The sequence below is a fragment of the Ambystoma mexicanum genome, chromosome 6q (assembly GCF_040938575.1).
Source record: "Ambystoma mexicanum isolate Mex_15411 chromosome 6q, UKY_AmexF1_1, whole genome shotgun sequence".
NCBI lineage: Eukaryota > Metazoa > Chordata > Amphibia > Caudata > Ambystomatidae > Ambystoma > Ambystoma mexicanum.
In genome coordinates, this window is record NC_090937.1 from 89278160 (window position 1) to 89295513 (window position 17354).

A 17354-nucleotide genomic window follows, 5' to 3' on the forward strand; every position below is an offset into this window, starting at 1 on the left:
TTGGTGGGACCAATCAACCCCAAAGTGAACTCATCTGGACATCCTCTCTGAGCTGGCTGTACTTCCTTGTTGCTGCAGGAAACGACGCGCCAGGTAGAGGAACACCAGATTCGGAGTGCATAACTTTTAAGTTGGCCAAGAGCTCCAGGAAGATCCTCCGGACTCCCAGGAAGCAGGACTGACCGAGCATGAGCCACCTCAACAGAGTGCTGAACCCCAGATGCAAGGAAAGCCCATCTCGATGCCAGAAACCACGGTGGTGCTATTTGCGATAGACGCAAGGAGCTGAAAGACTGAAGTACCGCTTGTTTGAAGATTAGCGGTCGCTGTTTTTGACCATCTCGTTGCAGTGCAGGAGTCCCCAGAAGTCCTCCCTCTTGTCCCCACGACTGAGGCCCAGGAACAATAGGATCTGCAGAGCTGCACAGGAACAGAAGTCATCTGCCACCTTTTTCTTCCAACCAAAGGTTGTCATGGCCACAGGACCCAGAACACAAAAACCACTCCATGTAGTGATGGGGGCAATGCCTCACTTGACTCACTTATGTCCCTTTGGGACCCATAAACACAGGGGCCTTAGGCACCAGGCTCATATAGAGATGTGGGCAGGAACACTTTATTTCAGTGCAGGAGTGCTTTTACTTTATTTCAGTGCAGGAGTGCTTTTATTTTACAAGAACTTTCCAGGAGCTGAAAGCCTTTATTCCAGAGAACATCCTCATGTGCTGACTCATCGGGTGTGGCAGGCAGGCTGAACCTGGTGGGCATGGCTTCAGAAGCTCAGCTATATAAGCTGCTCCATCCTTAAGGCCGATGCTTCGCGTTACTGTGCACTCGCGTGCAACGTGACGCTCACCGCCCTTTGGACCAGTTTACTTACCTTTGAAACCAGGCGTTCTCCTGCATACTGACCTCCAGGAAACCAGTGCTTCATCGCTTCATCTGCAGACTCATCTCCTGACATCCAGTGATCTTGATCCCGACGCCGCAGCACCGCACTCCGCATCCACGAACTTGGACCCTGTGAAGAAGAAGAAAGACAAGGTTAGAACATCCGTCCTAGGGCCGCGCCACATTTGAACCCTGCGCGCCCCCTAGTTAACTTACCAGCTACTGTACCGCTGCAGCTTTGTTCCTCATTCCCTCCGGCTGCCGCCTCGAGCTCCGCAGCTTCTGCCGGGCCGGCAACATCACCTGCAAGGGAAGAAAGCAAAAGAGCAAACATCAAAAGTGGAACGGACAGCAATAAAAGACAACAAACTTTACAATACAACAAAAACAGACGAGGAAAGACAAAGGCAAACAGGAACACTTACCTGAAGTATAGTGGCTTAGTCGCAGCAGGACTGGACTACCACATGCAAGGAACCAGTAAAGAAACTCGGTCCAGATCATACAAGCGCCCCTGCCAGAAGCAGCAGGATGGAGTGCTCGCCAAAACTAATCAACAGGAGCAGTCCTGAGCAGCATCACCTATTACCACCAGTCACCACATAAGCTTAGAGGGCGAAGTCTGACCCGAGCGACCTCACCCCCGGGGGGGCTGCTCCCGTGCCCCAACGGCTCCGCAGAGACCAGGTGAGCGTAACAGAACGCAAAGCCTCTTCGAATCTCTGCCTGAGCGTTATGGAAACTTCTGAAACTGACCAGTTGGCCCGATTACTGGGTTACGGGCTGAAGTTCATGCCTCAAGACAGGAAACCAATGCCCTTAGGAGGGATCAAATTGTGAACCGGGAGTCGGACAGATGAACTAGCAAGGCAAATGCTCCAGGCACAGGCAGGCCAGGTCCCACTGCTGGGGTATGCCCCTCCTGCCGCACCTCCACAGCCCACGCCAGTACAGGTGGTTCTTCAAGGGGGGGTTCCCCTTGCACCCAACCAGAACGCTTCACAGGCGATCCGAATAAGTACGCCATCTTTATGAATCAATGTCGCCTACATTTCTTGTGCAGACCTGGGGCATTCCCCAATGATCAAGCGAGAGTGGCATTTGTACTTCCATATTTGGGAGGTAGTGCAGCGGACTAGTCAATACCCTTGGTAAACCAGGATGATCCTTTGCTTCGAGACTTCAGAGGTTTCCAGCGTGAAATGGAGAAACTATTTGTACGGCATACTCAAGGGCAGGCTCTGGAGAATGAACTGTTATCACTACAGCAGGGTAATCAAGACTTACTAACATATATCACTTCCTTCAATCGTCTGATAGCAGAAACTAACTGGCCAGGGGAGAAAAGAACTACGCTCTTTTACCGAGGCTTGCGAGGGGAACTTAAGGACGTATTAGCCCAAGTAGTAAATCCCCCGGAAAGATGTGCTGAATACATCGACCTGACAGTGCAGCTCGATCACTGATTGTAGGATCGGAAGATGGATCGGGCCAAGGCCGAGGGGCGGTCGGTCTACGTGCAACCCCGTGAGAATCAAACCAAATCACATGATCCGTCCGAGCCAATGCAAATCGGAGGCTTGCAGAACCCACTCACCAAGTCAGAAAGGGAGAAAAGAAGACAGCAGCAGCTTTGTTTGTACTGTGGTAAGGCAGGTCACTATCTCTGAGAATGCCCGGTGAAAACACCCAGGAAAGCAGTAGGAGCAACTGACAAGGGTGAAGAAGAAGAACAGGACTCGGGAAACTCCAACGCCCGACAATCGTAGGGGTCCACTTGTCGAGCGGTGAAAAGGAACCTTTCTCCAGCATGGGGTCTGGCATGGATTCACATGCTCATGAATATTCCCCGTCGTCAGGCCGGGAATCCTCGGTATAGAAAAAAAATCAGTATCAGTTTCGTTTCTGATCTGTCTTTCTTAGTAGTAACCAATCACTGGTCTCTGGGTCATACTGCCCCCAGCCAATGACTGCCCTCTCCCTAAGCCCCGCCTCTGGCAGCCATCCTCAGATTTTTACCGCACGTTCAAGTGTTGGGAGTCCTCGTGCTGTAGCTCTCGAGCTTTGCTGCATTTTCGCGCTTTTTTCAGGAGATTTTTCTCATTTTTCGGTTAAATAGAGCCTCAAGCTCCACCGTTTCTACAGCCGATCAACGGGGATCCGTTTCAGAGTTTTCTACGCCCCTCAAGGGTGAGGATTTCGTCGAGTTACGCTTTTGGAGGATTCCAGAAGTTCCGAGGCCTACCCAGGCCCAGGAGAAAGGAAGCTCGACGCCCGGGAAGCTGTTCAGGACCTTCTCTGGATGCCAGCTTCAGAATGTTTTCAAGGAGGACAAGCATTCGTTATGCCTCTACTGTCTCCATGAGGACAAGACGCACACGGAGAAGGACTGCACGTTTTGTGGGAACATGAAGGATCGCCACCTCCGTCTCGCCAACTGACTGGAAGGGAAGAGCCCGTCAGGCGAGAAGAAGAAAAAGAAGTCCGAGCAATCTTCTAAGTCCTGTGAGGGTGCCCCGGCGACAGGGGCCCAACAAAAGGCTAAGCACCGCGAGTCCGCGAGCACCGGGAGCGCCGAACGGTCAGGCTCCTTGGCTGCCAGGCAGGGCGAATCCTCCCCGGCGCCATCAACCACGAGCCAACGCTCTGGCTCGGGTAAGAGGAAGTCCGAGAACCCGGCGAAGCTTCTGGAGAGGCCCCGGTCGATCTCGAAGATTCCGGCAGAGGGGGAGCGAGGCTCGGACCCTCCCCCCAAGGTGAAGGCCCCAGGCGTCCAGAAGGTGACGGTGGCCTTAATTCACCCTGCTAAGACCTCAATTGAGGATGTCGCCGCGGCCCTGGCTCAGCCTGTGGAGGCTACACCAGTGGAGGCGCCCTCAGGACCCATAGTCTCCCTGCCACCGCGGAGGGAGTCTTCTTTCAGGCCCATTGAGAAGACCCCCACGAAGTCCTCATTGGAAAAGGTGGGGGAGGGGCTGGTGGCCATCGTGGATACGGACACAACCTCTGAAGAAGAGCTCATCGAAGTCATGGAAGAGGCCCAGCCCATCGGGAGGGATCCCGACGAGAGCGTCGACGAGAGCGACGGGGTCGCCGACAAGACTCCTCAAGAGCCCTCAATCCCGTCGTTTCCGGCGCCGCAGGACACTTCGGCGGCCATTTTGTCAGCGATTCAGTCCTTATGTTCGGAGATAAGGACAAGGTTTCCCCTCCTCCCAACGGAGGTACCTGAGCCAGACCCGACGGGAGAACCGGAGCCAGGACCTTCGGAAAGTCCACCGCATAAGAGGAGGAGGACGCATCCTACGCCACCTCTCCCACCTCTGCGGCCTGCTCTGCCTTCCCCCCGGTCTACTACCCACGGGGATGATACAGGCACGGCTACGACAGGTACAGATGACGACGAAGGGCCGTGTCCCCCGTCACCCCCTGCATGGTCGTCCCCGCCCGACGAGATTGGATCCTTTCATGCCATGATTTCCAGGGCATCCGAGCTCTTCCAGCTCTGCCCAGAAGAGAAGAAGAAGGAAGGGTTCCTTTACCAACGGCGCGAGGCTAAAAGGAAGACGGTCCTCGCCGTACCGCTTCTTGATGACATCTGAGATGAGGGGCTCGTCCTCCTCAAGAACCCTGCCACGGTGCCGGCAAAGAGGGACCGGTACGAGAAGAAGTACCGGGTCCCCGACGCTGCCCCCTTGTACCTTCGGGCGCAACCTACCCCGGATTCGGTCGTCTCGGCGGCGGCAAAGAAGAAAGCTGGGGGGCATCGGCCTCGACATCAACTTCCCCGCCGGACGGCGAGGGCAGGAAGTTGGACACGATGGGAAGGCGGATCATCTCATCCGCAGCGGCGACTATCAAGGCGGCCAACGCCCTGGCTATCGTAGCCTGCTACGACAGGGAGTTGTGGTTCAAAATCGCCCCTCTGTTGGACTTCCTTCCGGACGCCAAAAGGGCTGAGGCCCTTGAAATCCTACTGGAGGGTGAGATTGCTTTGGACCACGCCATCACGGTAGCAACGGACATCGCCGACACCGGTTTCCGTCAGTTGGGCAACGGCGTTTGCTTGAGACGACGAGGATGGCTCAAGGCCACGGATTTCCGCCAGGATCTACAAACCAAGGTTTTGGGCATGCCCTTCGAATGGAACAACCTGTTTGGGAAGGTGGTTGATGAGTCCCTTCAGGCCATCAAGACAGACACAGAGACTGCCCGGGCACTGGGAGTGCTCCAACAACGACGGCTGTCCTTTCGGAGCTCCGGAGGCAGACAAGGTGCCTCCAAGGGATCCGGCAGTGGCTCCTCCATGTACCGCCAAGCGGCAAGATCTTCGTCCCAGGAAGCCTACAGGGGTCGCGGCAAGTCAGGTGGTGCCCGTCGTCGTCGACAGGGAGGTCAAGGAGGCAAGGCTGCCTCCGAACAAGATTGAACCGACCGTGGGGTCGGGCCCCTGCCGAAGCACCCCGGTGGGAGGCCGGCTGGCGAGGTTCATCAGCGTGTGGGAGTCCATCTCCACCGACCGTTGGGTGCTGGACGCCCTGGCCCAAGGGCACGCCCTCGAGTTTCAGAAGAGGTGCCCTCGCATTCCACCCGTGGCCAGGAAGGAAAATCACGTCCCTCAACTACTGTTGGAAGTAAGGGCGATGCTCAAGAAGGGTGCCATCGAGCTCGTCCCAAAGAGGCTTCGGGGCTCCGGAGTTTACTCAAGGTACTTCCTCGTAAAAAAGAAGACAGGTGGATGGCGCCCCATCCTGGACCTACGACGACTGAACAAGTACATCAAGGCACAGAAGTTCTGTATGGTCACCCTCCAGCACGTGCTGAGACAGCTGGAGGAGGGCGATTTCCTGTCGTCGTTGGACTTGGAGGATGCGTACTTCCACATCCCCATTCTAAAAAGACACCGAAAGTTCCTCAGGTTCGTGGTCCAAGGGCGGCACTACCAGTTCAAGGCCCTCCCGTTCGGATTGAAGTCGGCACCCAGGGTGTTCACCAAGTGCCTCGCACTGGTGGCGGCGCGGCTGCGCCTACAGGGGATCCACGTCTACCCCTACCTGGACGACTGGCTCATACGGGCAAGGACAAGGGAGCTCGGCGTGGAGCACACTGCAAAGACCGTCCAGCTGCTCACGGACCTGGGATTCTCCATCAACTTTCCAAAATCCCACCTGGTTCCGTCGCAAGTCGCCCTGTTTCTGGGAGCCAAGCTCGACACAGTGGCGCGGCTGGCCTCGCCGTCGGAGGAAAGGACCAGGACCATTCTGGGCAAGGTGCAGCGTCTGCTGGCCACGGACATGGCCAGGGTAAGATCTATCAAATCCTTCCTCGGGATGATGTCCTCCTGCATTTATCTGGCGCCCCTTACAAGAGTTCCTCGACGCCCGCTGGGTCCAGTCGACGGGCAGCTTCTAGGACAGGATCCCTCTCAACGAAACGTCCGTCAGGCGATCCTGTGGTGGGGTACCCGCTCCCATCTGTCGGCGGGCACGGACTTTCAGACCCCAGCTCACCAGGTGACGGTGACGACGGACGCCTCCCTGGAAGGTTGGGGAGCGCACTCCGGAGATCTTCACGCGAGAGGCCTTTGGCTCCCGGAGGAGAAGTCTCTCCACATCAACATCTTGGAGCTCCGCGCAGTGTTCTGGGCCCTCAGGTCCCTTCTTCCGTCCCTCAAGGGCAAGGTGGTGGGGATCTTCACCGACAACACCACCACGATGTTCTACATCCGGAAGCAGGGCGGAACCAGGTCCCCTGCCCTATCCAAGGAAGCCCAGGATCTGTGGCATTGGGCCGTCGCCCAGGGGATGTTTCTGGTGCCTCTTCATCTGGCAGGAATAAAAAACACGATCGCCGACTCACTCAGCAGGGAGCTGCGCTCGTGGCACGAGTGGGAACTACGCCAGGATCAAGTGGATCGACTCTTCCGACGATGGGGCGAACCCCAAATCGATCTCTTCGTGATGGCGACGAATTCCAAGTGCCGGAGGTTCGCCAGCAGGTTCCCCCAGCTGAGGAACATGGGCGATGCTTTCTCGTTCCCCTGGGACAGCCTATTTCTTTATGCGTTCCCTCCGCTGCCGTTGCTGCTCCGGCTCATCAACCAGCTCAAGAGGTCCTGGTGCAGGATGATCCTCGTCGCACCGGCGTGGCCGAGACAGATCTGGTTCCCGGACCTTCTGGACTTGTCAACGTCCCCACCAGTCAAGCTGCCGACGGACGCAGACCTTCTCTCCAGAGAAGGAGGCGCCATTCTTCACCACAACCCGGAGTCGCTGAACTTGCAGGCCTGGCTCCTGCAGCACTAGAGTTTGGAGGGTACGACATCACGGCCGACTGCAGGGAGGTTCTTGCAAAGGCCAGGGCGTCCTCAACTCTCAAGTGCTACGGACATAAATGGAAGAGGTTCTCTGTCTGGTGCCGTGCACAGAAGATTAACCCTCTGCGGATTACGGCCCTGCAAGTACTGCCGTACCTACTGTCGCTGGCCAAAGCTGGACTGGCTCACGCCTCCATCAAAATACATCTGGGTGCAATGTCCCGATATACCAAGACTACGGGACGGGCGTCCTTGTGGTCTCATCGCCTGGTGAAAGAATTCATGAAGGGACTATTCCGATCATTCTCGCCGGTGAAGGCTCCTGTACCGTCGTGGGAGCTTAATGTGGTGCTGACCAGGCTCATGGGGGCCCCATTCGAGCCTATGCATTCAACGCCTTTGAAGTTCCTGTCATGGAAGACAGCTTTCCTCGTGGCCATCACCTCCGCACGACGAGTGGGAGAGATCCAGGCCCTATCTTGCAAGCCTCCATACTGGACTTTTCATGACACGAGGGAGGTGCTGAGGACACACCCCTCCTTTATGCCCAAGGTGCCGTCGGACTTCCACCTCAACTAGCCCTTGGTGTTGCCAGTTTTCTTCCCGTCGCCTTTGTCGCCGGCCGAGAGGACTTTGCACTCGCTGGATGTAGCTAGAGCGCTGAAGTTCTACGTGGACTGCACAAAGAGTTTTCGGAAGACGTCACAACTGTTTGTGAACTTTGGGACTGTGAATCAAGGGAAGGCTCTCTCGAAGACTTCCATTTCCAGATGGCTCTCCGGCTGCATCATGCACTGTCACCGGTTGGCAAACCGACCGCTGCCCGGCCGTCCGAGAGCCCATTCGACCACAGCGATCGCTGCTACCACGGCGTTCCTGTCTGGTGTGCCCCTGCTGGACATCTGCAGGGCTGCTACGTGGAGGTCGACACACACCTTCACAAGATTCTACTGCGTCGATCGGGACTCCAGGGAGGAGTCCAGGGTCGGCCAAGCAGTGCTGCGCAACCTGTTCGCCTAAGGTGAGCCTGGTGAGGAGGTAAGAGTTGCTTAATGTTGAGTTGTTGTATTGCTTAATGTTGAGCCTGTTGCCACCTCCCGTGGTTGTGCATGTGTGTACAGCTATGTATTCTCTTATTCATGAGCATGTGAATCCATGCCAGACCCCATGCTGGAGAAGGAACAAGTTACTTACCTGTAACTGTTGTTCTCCAGCATGGGTCTGGCATGGATTCACATGCAAACCCTCCCGCCTACCCCTCTGCGGCTCTTCACTTGGTCATACTGCCACTTTACATGCTACCAAATCTGAGGATGGCTGCCAGAGGAGGGGCTTAGGGAGAGGGCAGTCATTGGCTGGGGGCAGTATGACCCAGAGACCAGTGATTGGTTACTACTAAGAAAGACAGATCAGAAACAAAACTATTACTGATTTTTTTTCTATACTGAGGATTTCCGGCCTGACGACGGGGAATATTCATGAGCATGTGAATCCATGCCAGACCCATGCTGGAGAACAACAGTTACAGGTATGTAACTTGTTCCATACAGACCTCACATCTAGTCATCCCTGTGCTCCTGGTAAACCACAAGCAACCGGAGGCATACTTTGACAGTGGGGCTGTGTGAAATTACATGGACCAAGATCTGGCTACCCGGATAAGCCTTCCTCTCCGACAGAAGCACGTTTCGGAAAACGTCACAGCAGTTCATGGATCTCAGCTATCATCCGGTCCAGTGACACATTACACCGAGAAGGTCACGCTTCTGTGTCAGGACGGTCACCAAGAGGACATCACCTTCGATCTCATCGCTGCTCCTCAGTTCCAGATGATACTGGGAATGCCCTGGCTGGAGACCCACAATCCCAGGATTGACTGGCGTAAACTAGTTCTGACCTTTCCACAAGACTGTGCCGACACCTGTTATAGCAAGGGATTCTCATTAAAAGGTCTTACCAACCCAGGCTTGTTAAAGAAAGAAACCATACTGGGCCTCACCAGTTCACTACCACCTGAATACCTGGATTACCAAGATGTCTTTCAAAAAGAGCAAGCAAACACCCTACCTCCGCACAGACCGTATGACTGCTAAATTGATCTGGTACCTGGATCTCAAGTTCCCTGCAGCCGGATTTACGCCCTAACAGAACAGGAAAACCAGCATCTAAAAACCTACCTCGATCAGTATCTGGCAAATGGCTTCATTCGTCCGTCCAAGTCCCCTGCATCCTCGCCCCTCTTTTTTGAGCCTAAAAAGGAGGGAGACCTGAGAACTTGCATTGACTACAGACCACTTAACCGGATCACGGTAAAAAAACGGTACCCGTTACCGCTTATCCCAGAGCTCTTGGATCAAGTCAAAAACGCTCAGATATATACAAAACTAGACTTGCGGGGGGCCTACCATCTAGTATTATTATTATTATTATTATTATTATTATTATTATTATTAGTAAGAGTAAAAAATAGGAGACGAGTGGAAGTCGGGCTTTCACACAAAATATGGCCTATATGAATATCAGGCTATGCCCTGTGGACTATGTAATGCCCCGGCGGCATTCCAATTTTTCACGAATGACGTTCTCCGCGAACTGTTGGACGTCTGCACTCTTGTCTATATTGATGACATTCTTATCTATTCGCCCACCAAGGAGGACCACGTCAACCATGTCCGGGCAGTTTTGGAGAAACTGCGGCAACACCGGCTATATGCCAAATTGGAGAAATGCTTCTTTCATGTGACAGAGGTAGAATTTCTCGGCTTTATTCTCACACCACGAGGCATACGCATGGACACGCGCAAGGTAGACGCTATCCTTAACTGGCCCTTACCGACATCCATAAAGGGAGTACAGAGTGTACTCGGGTTCGCCAACTTTTATCGCCGGGTTCTCCCAGATCGTCCACCCAATCACCTCTTTACTACGGAAAAATAAACAATTAAAGAGAGGCAGAGAAAGCCTTCCAGGAGCTAAAAAAAGCATTTACCACAGCACCAATTCTATGGCATCCTCGACCAGAACTACCATACGTGGTCGAAACGAATGCTTCCAACATAGCAATTGGAGCAGTCCTGTCACAACGAGACCCCGAAACAGGTCAGTTGCATCCCGTGGCATTCTGGTCTCGCAAGTTTTCAATCCTTAATTGAATTATGCAATCACTGATAAAGAACTGCTAGCAATTAAGGCATTGTTCAAAGCCTGGAGACATTATCTTCTTGGAGCAAGACATACAGTCACTAAAGTGCAATCATCCCGCCAACTCCGCTGGGCTCTCTTCTTTGCGGAATACGACTTTGTCATCACCTATAGACCCGAAGTGCGCAATGGAAAAGCGGACGCCCTGTCTCGCATGAGTGAGGGAGAAGAGGCATTCACTACACCAGACCCCGTGGCCATCATCCCCGAAGGACGAATCCAAGGCATGATTGCTGCAACCACCACTCTAGACAACTTAAAATCTGACCTGCAACACTTGATGAGTCCACCAGCGCAACAGGAATGGCTAGGGAAGGGAGACCGGTATATGATCGTGGACAACCTACCATACTACCAAGGACGATTGTACATCCCGGATAAGAAATTACAGAATCAAATCATTGCAAACTATCACGATTCATTATAGAAGGGCATCCGGGAATAGCCAAAACCCAAGCTAAAATAAAGAAAAATTACTGGGGACCAACTTGGCGAAAGGACATTGTCCAGTTCATCGGAACCTGTGGCACCTGTGCACAACACAAGTCCCGAAAACAAAGTCCTACAGGTCTGCTACGTCCTTTAGAAGTACCCCCGGCACCTTGGCATACGCTATCAATGGAGTGCAAAGCTCTGGTAGGCAGGGGCGGTTTCTGGACTTTGGAGTCCGATCCGTGTATGCAGGGATCCGAGTCCGATCCGTGTATGCAGGGATCCAGGACATAGTTAAAGTCGCCCCCCCATATGACAGAACCATTCCTCTAGGGGCTCAGCCTAGGGTAAAGTGTCTGGAAGAAGGCGGCTGTGTTGTGGTTGGGAGCATAAGTATTTTTCTGATGTTTGTTAATCTGCTTAGAATCACATGCTGTGCATAGGTCCGACATCCAGTGGTCACTGCGGAGTATTGCATTTTGTTTTTCGTAGTCGAAAAGGGGACGTCGACAAGGCGTGTCTGAAACACTATCCCTATAGAGACGTGCGTTGTACCCACAATCCCTCACGCGTCGAGGTCCCTCAGATTGTTTTTTTCCGCCCAGCTACTGGTCGTCTTTATGCGGAGCTCCTCGAGAGACATTGCAGATTTCATCTCCTCGACCTTTGGTCGCTTTCCTATTAATATATAACACATAGATCCCTCCCTCGACGCAGTTGTGAAGCTGTTTCTCCGCCGAGCAAGATCTTCGACGGAGGGGACGAGCGGAGGAGATCCTTCGGCGTTGCCGAACACGTGGCCTGGCCTCACAGGTCAAATACAGTAGGGAGAATGGGGTCGTGGGACATCTCTGTTTCCTTTCTGAGAATGCCTTTCCTTTTCCCCTTCCTTTCCCTTGGGGTCGTTATCACAATTTACTGCCTCAGCTATGGAGAGGACACCCTTTAGGTTTTGCCCGCGTTGCAAGGGCAATTTCACTTGGAAGGACAAGCATTCACGGTGTAACTGCTGTTTGCCCCTCGATCACAAGGAGGAGGGTTGCACGGCTTGTCGGCTTCTTAAGCCAAAGACTCTAAAAGACCGTAGGGTCAAGAGGTGGGCGGCCTACGCTATGTCGAAGGCCGATTCCTCACCCGCCGCTGCTACCACCGACAGTGACGAGGAACGTGATAACACGACCTCTGCTACGGAAGTCGTAGACCCCTCTAAAGAGTGCTCGCGCTCTTCGTCGTCTGTCCCCGGCCCCGACGGGCTCGGCTCACGCCCTGCTTATAGGGATGAACACCCCCGGCGACACTGACGCACACGATACCACACATAACCACACAACCCACGGCTCTTCTTCGTCGAAGACAAAGAAAGCATCAGCGCCCAAGGAGACGCAGGTTCCACCGGCGGCCTCCTCGGACCGTTCAGGTTCGAAGCCCCTCTCGCAACCGCAGCCGCGACCAGCGACTGGGCTTTCGGCAAATAAGGGCGCCGCCCCCAAACCATTGGCCGGCGCGCACCAGCAGAGAGCGCACGCCGCCGTAGAACGATCGACACCCGTAACGTCGAAACCACAGCCCTCCTCTGACAAACGAGTCGCAGAGAGCTTGGCGAGGATCGTTGTAGCCGACGCCCAGAAGCGTACGCCGAAAGACACGTCGAGCGCTACGCAAAGGTCGAAAGACACGCCGAAAAAGCCCGAAGAAAGACAGGGACTACCCCCTTCAGTCGGGGGGACCCCCAGCACACTGGAAGGCTTTTCTTTCTAAAAATTATAAAACTTGGCTTAAAAGCTATCGACACAAGCTTTACCAACAAGACGCAGAAGACATCCTGAAAGCTATCACAGGAAATCACGCAAGAGATTTCTGGACCCTACTCCATTCAACAACTCCTGGTGCTAGACCTTGTCAATTGAACGGAATAGGCCAGTTAGAATGGGAAACTCACTTCAGAAACCTCTTCAAGAACACCATGACCGTACGGACTGTGACGGAAAACAACGACGCCGCCTGGACCCGTGTAGATAACATCGAAGAAATCAAAACTTTAATTAAAAAATTAAAACCTTCACGCGCACCAGGTCCGGACGGCATCACTAACTTTGACCTAAAGGCCCACCCTGAAGCCTGGGCGCCTCTATTAAGCCAAATCTTCAGACGATGTGCCACCACAAAATCCATCCCTCCATCGTGGAAGAGCGCTAACGTGGTACCCATCTATAAAAAGGGCAACAGGTCAGACCCTAGCAGCTATCGACCTATTGCCCTTTTAGATCCAATAGGAAAACTGTTTGGATCCCTTTTACTAAATCATTTCACCACCTGGGCCAACGACGCTCCCTGCCAAGATAACCTCCAAACCGGCTTTAAAAAGAACCTAGGGACCAACGCTAATATACTAATATTAAGTGCCCTGAAAAGCAAAATTTTGGAGGGACGTCCAAGTCTGTTTATCGCATTCGTCGACCTGACACAGGCGTTTGACAAGGTGGATCGCGACAGATTGTGGGAGAAACTTGCACGATGGAAATGCCCTCCTGGCATCCTCACCCCAATCAGAGCCCTCTATTCCAACACTTCGATGCGAGTACGCCTCAACCAACAAGGCCTCCTTACAGAAGAAATAACAACGGCTAGAGGGGTTAAGCAAGGTTGCCCCCTAGCCCCGGCCCTGTTTTGGACATACCTAGGAGATCTTCAGGAAACAGAAAAATTGGTTAGAGCCTTCCCTCCTAACCTAGGAGGTAACCAAATCAGTCGCCTCCTTTACGCGGACGACCTTATCCTTTTGGACAACACTCCAATAGGCTTACAACGCCAACTCTCAAACTTACAGCAATATATGCTGACAAACAACTTGGAAATTAACCAAACAAAAACTAAAATGATGAACATCGAGAAATCTGCAAAAAGGAAAGCCATCCAACCTTTAAAATTAGGTTCGACCATCATCGAGAAAGTCTCCAGCTTTAAATACTTGGGTGTCATCTTAGATAGTTCGCACAGAGAGAACGCGATGAAGGAAGAACTGCACGCAAAAACCATAAAACTGGCCGCACAAGGGAAAGCCATCGACATAAAATTCGGCAGATTCTCAATCATTCCGGTACGAGACTTCTATAAGAAGAAAGTCATACCATCTCTGACCTACGGCTGCGACGCAATGCCGAACCTCCCACAAGAATTGTGGCAAAGCCTGGAAGCAATCTTTTGGAGATCAGTCCTTGGCCTCCCAAAGTCTACCCCGATAACATTAATCAGACGGGAACTTACTCTCTCCTCCTTAAAATCTATCACGGACAGTAACAGTGTGCTACTATACCGGAAATGTATTTTGCAAGACGCCCCATACGCTTACAAGCTGATAAGAGAAGAAATCCGTCTCGGGACATGTCAAATGCTTACCCGATGGGAAACTAAAATCCTGTCCATGTTGGACTCAGTCGCCTGCAACAAGGAGGATCTCATCAGCAACCCAGTCAGAGTAATTAAAAAAATCAAAGAAATGGACTGGATTAACACCCTTGAAATAGCTACTCGATACAAACTTACCAATCATCTCCCTCCGTTCTGTAAAAAATTAGACTCTGTGCAACCATACTTAAAATTATTCCCTAACAGATCAACTAGAAACTTCTTCTTAAAAATCCGACTCAACCTATTAGAAACAAATGAGATCTTGGCGATTAGACGCATATCTGCGACCAGTAATTGTCGGCTCTGCAAATCGCCAGAGACTAAAGAATCCATAAGACACCTACTCTTGACTTGTCCTGCGACGACAGACATCCGTCGAATTTATTTGAAAGACACCTTCTCAAACTTCATCTTGCAGGACGAAGAATCGTGTTGGAACAAATTGATAGACGGTGATAAACAAACATGGCAGCTGGCAACAACAAACATCATGAAGCACATTTTTAACGTTCTCCTTTCACCGCTCTCTCAAAACAATGTTCCACCGACTCAATGATTTCCTCTTCCTCCTTCCATTAACAAATACGTGAGGCAGTTCTCGACTTAACCATTAGGAACGTCAAACGTCACAACCGCATCAAATGCGTTTTCAACCTCTTTCTTTGTTAAAAAATCTTATTTAGATTAAACACAAAAAATAAAAAAAAAAAAAAAAAAAAAGGAAGGCTTTTCTGAAGGCGACGGGACACTTTCCTCGACGTTATGGGAGAGGTCGAGCCGTTTTCAGGCAGAAGACACTAATTTTCCCCCGCTAGACCGCTCAGGGGTACCCCATGAGACCATGGAAAGGCTCCATCTCTGCATGGAGAGAATGGAGAGGTTTATGAAGACCCAGAACCTTCCCACTCCCAAGAGAACAAGAGAAGGGCCTCAGGAGGACCCCAGGGCTAAATATCCGAGACTATTCAATCCCTCCCAGCAGGACACAGCCTCAGATTTCCATAATGTGTATGACCTCACTGGTGAGGAACAATACTTGGAGGAGAAGGATGAATTTGTGGACAATGAAGAGGGACAGAACCAGGAGGAAGGTCTGGAAGACAGCCCAGACATGGTAGGAGGCTTTGGAGAAAATCCAGAAGAAGGGCCTTCACATCCCTGGCAATCCCCATCAGTATATTCGGACACTGATGTCCTGAACCTAAATCCTCCTGACAATTCACCTGTTAGGAACACGTCTCCCATAGACGATCAGCCCACATTCAATGCCCTGTTGCGCAGAGCAGCAGCACATTTCGAACTGGACACTGGGGAGATCTCTCCTGAAATAGACTTTGTGGAAAGAGTAATTAAGGAGAAACCCCCGGTCAGCCAGACCATTCCCCTCCTCGCTTCAGTGAAGAGAAGAATCATCCCTTCGCTATTCACGTTCGCACTAATCAGAGGAGTTAATCCAAGAATTGAAAAACTTTTCACTCCTTCACCCTCAGACCCGCTGTACATCAGGGGACATTCTATTCCTGACTCCCTTGTAGTAACCAATACAAGGAAGAGGGCAGGGGTGCCGCTGTCCACCAGCGAGGCACCACCTGACAAGGAGGGCAAGAGATTATATGCCCTTGGAAAGAGAGTCACATCCTCGGCTGCCTTTTCTGCAAGAATTGCGAACAACAATTCTTTGCTAGCTAGCTACGCGGATGCGCAGTGGGCCAAACTGCGCAAAGACGCTGAAGAAGCGCGGAACCACTACGGACACGCCTGCTATCAACTATTGGCGAAGGAACCCAGGTCAACCAGAGCATTATGAAGAACTCTCTGGATGCTGCAAAGACAGCGGGACGTTCCCTGGTTCAGGGAATACTCCTAAAACGCCATGTATGGCTGCGTAACTCAGGGTTCAAACCGGAGACACAGGCGTCTTTAATAAATAAACCTATTGAAGACTCAAACCTCTTCGGGAAAGCGGTGGATGAGGCTCTGGAGATGGCTAAAAAAGAGTTTGATACTATCAAAACTCTTGACCAGATCTCTAAGCCCACTACCAGACGCGGCTATGGCAACAAACGCTTTTTTCGTGCCCAACGCCAACAGCAGAATCAGCAGCAACAGTACCCTGCCACCAATTACCAGACCAATAGTGGGCAGTACAGCCAAAGAGGCCAGCGCCGTGGCAAAGGGAGAGGTCGGGGGTCCACCCCCAGAGGCTCCCAAGCCCCCAACAACAACAAGTGACGCGAATATTCGCGTCCCCTCCCTTGCAACACCGGTCGGGGGCCGGCTAACATCCTTTCTTCCAGCATGGGAGGGAATAACGTCAGACCGCTGGGTACTTTCCACCGTAGCCCACGGATACTGCATCGAATTCAACGGTTCCCCAACATACAGACCCCCGAGGGGACGACGCATGACACCAGAACACCTTGCCATCCTTCTCCAAGAAGTAGAACAACTGCTGGAAAAAGGAGCCATAAAGGTCGTGCCTCTATCTCAGGTAACGGAAGGTATTTATTCAGTGTACTTCCTTGTACCCAAAAAGGATCTAACCATGCGCCCTGTATTAGATCTGCGCCCAGCGAACAAGTTTGTCAGACCACAGAAGTTTCGTATGGTGACCTTACAGGAAGTGATCAACCTGCTATCACAAGGAGATTACATGACAACACTAGACATGAAAGATGCATACTTTCATATTTTAATGTTGCCAGCGCACAGAAAATACCTCAGGTTCATGATAGAGGGCAAACACTACCAGTTCAGAGTGCTACCCTTCGGCATAGCATCTGCACCAAGGGTATTCACGAAGGTACTGGCAGTGGCAGCGGCCCACCTGCGCAGGTTGTCCATCCCAGTTTACCCTTACCTCGACGACTGGCTCATAACAGGGGATTCTTACGAAACATGCTTCTCCAATACCCAAAAGACTGTAGACCTTTTGTTCCAGCTGGGCTTCTCCATCAACGAAAAGAAGTCCATCCTAGACCCCAGGCAGATCAAACAATTCCTAGGGGCTCTAATTCAAACAAAGGACGGCCTCGTCTTCCCCTCCAACGAGAGGGTCCAAAACATGCTGTTTCAGATCCCTCAATATGTGGCCGGTCGAGAGGTG

The 17354-nt window shown here is 52.3% G+C and overlaps 1 protein-coding gene across 1 annotated transcript in view; it reads left to right on the top strand.

Moving 5' to 3' along the window:
* LOC138515798 (probable E3 ubiquitin-protein ligase HERC6) overlaps nucleotides 1-17354 on the top strand; it is a 2700520-nt gene that overhangs the window by 381049 nt on the left and 2302117 nt on the right. The window lies entirely within an intron of this gene.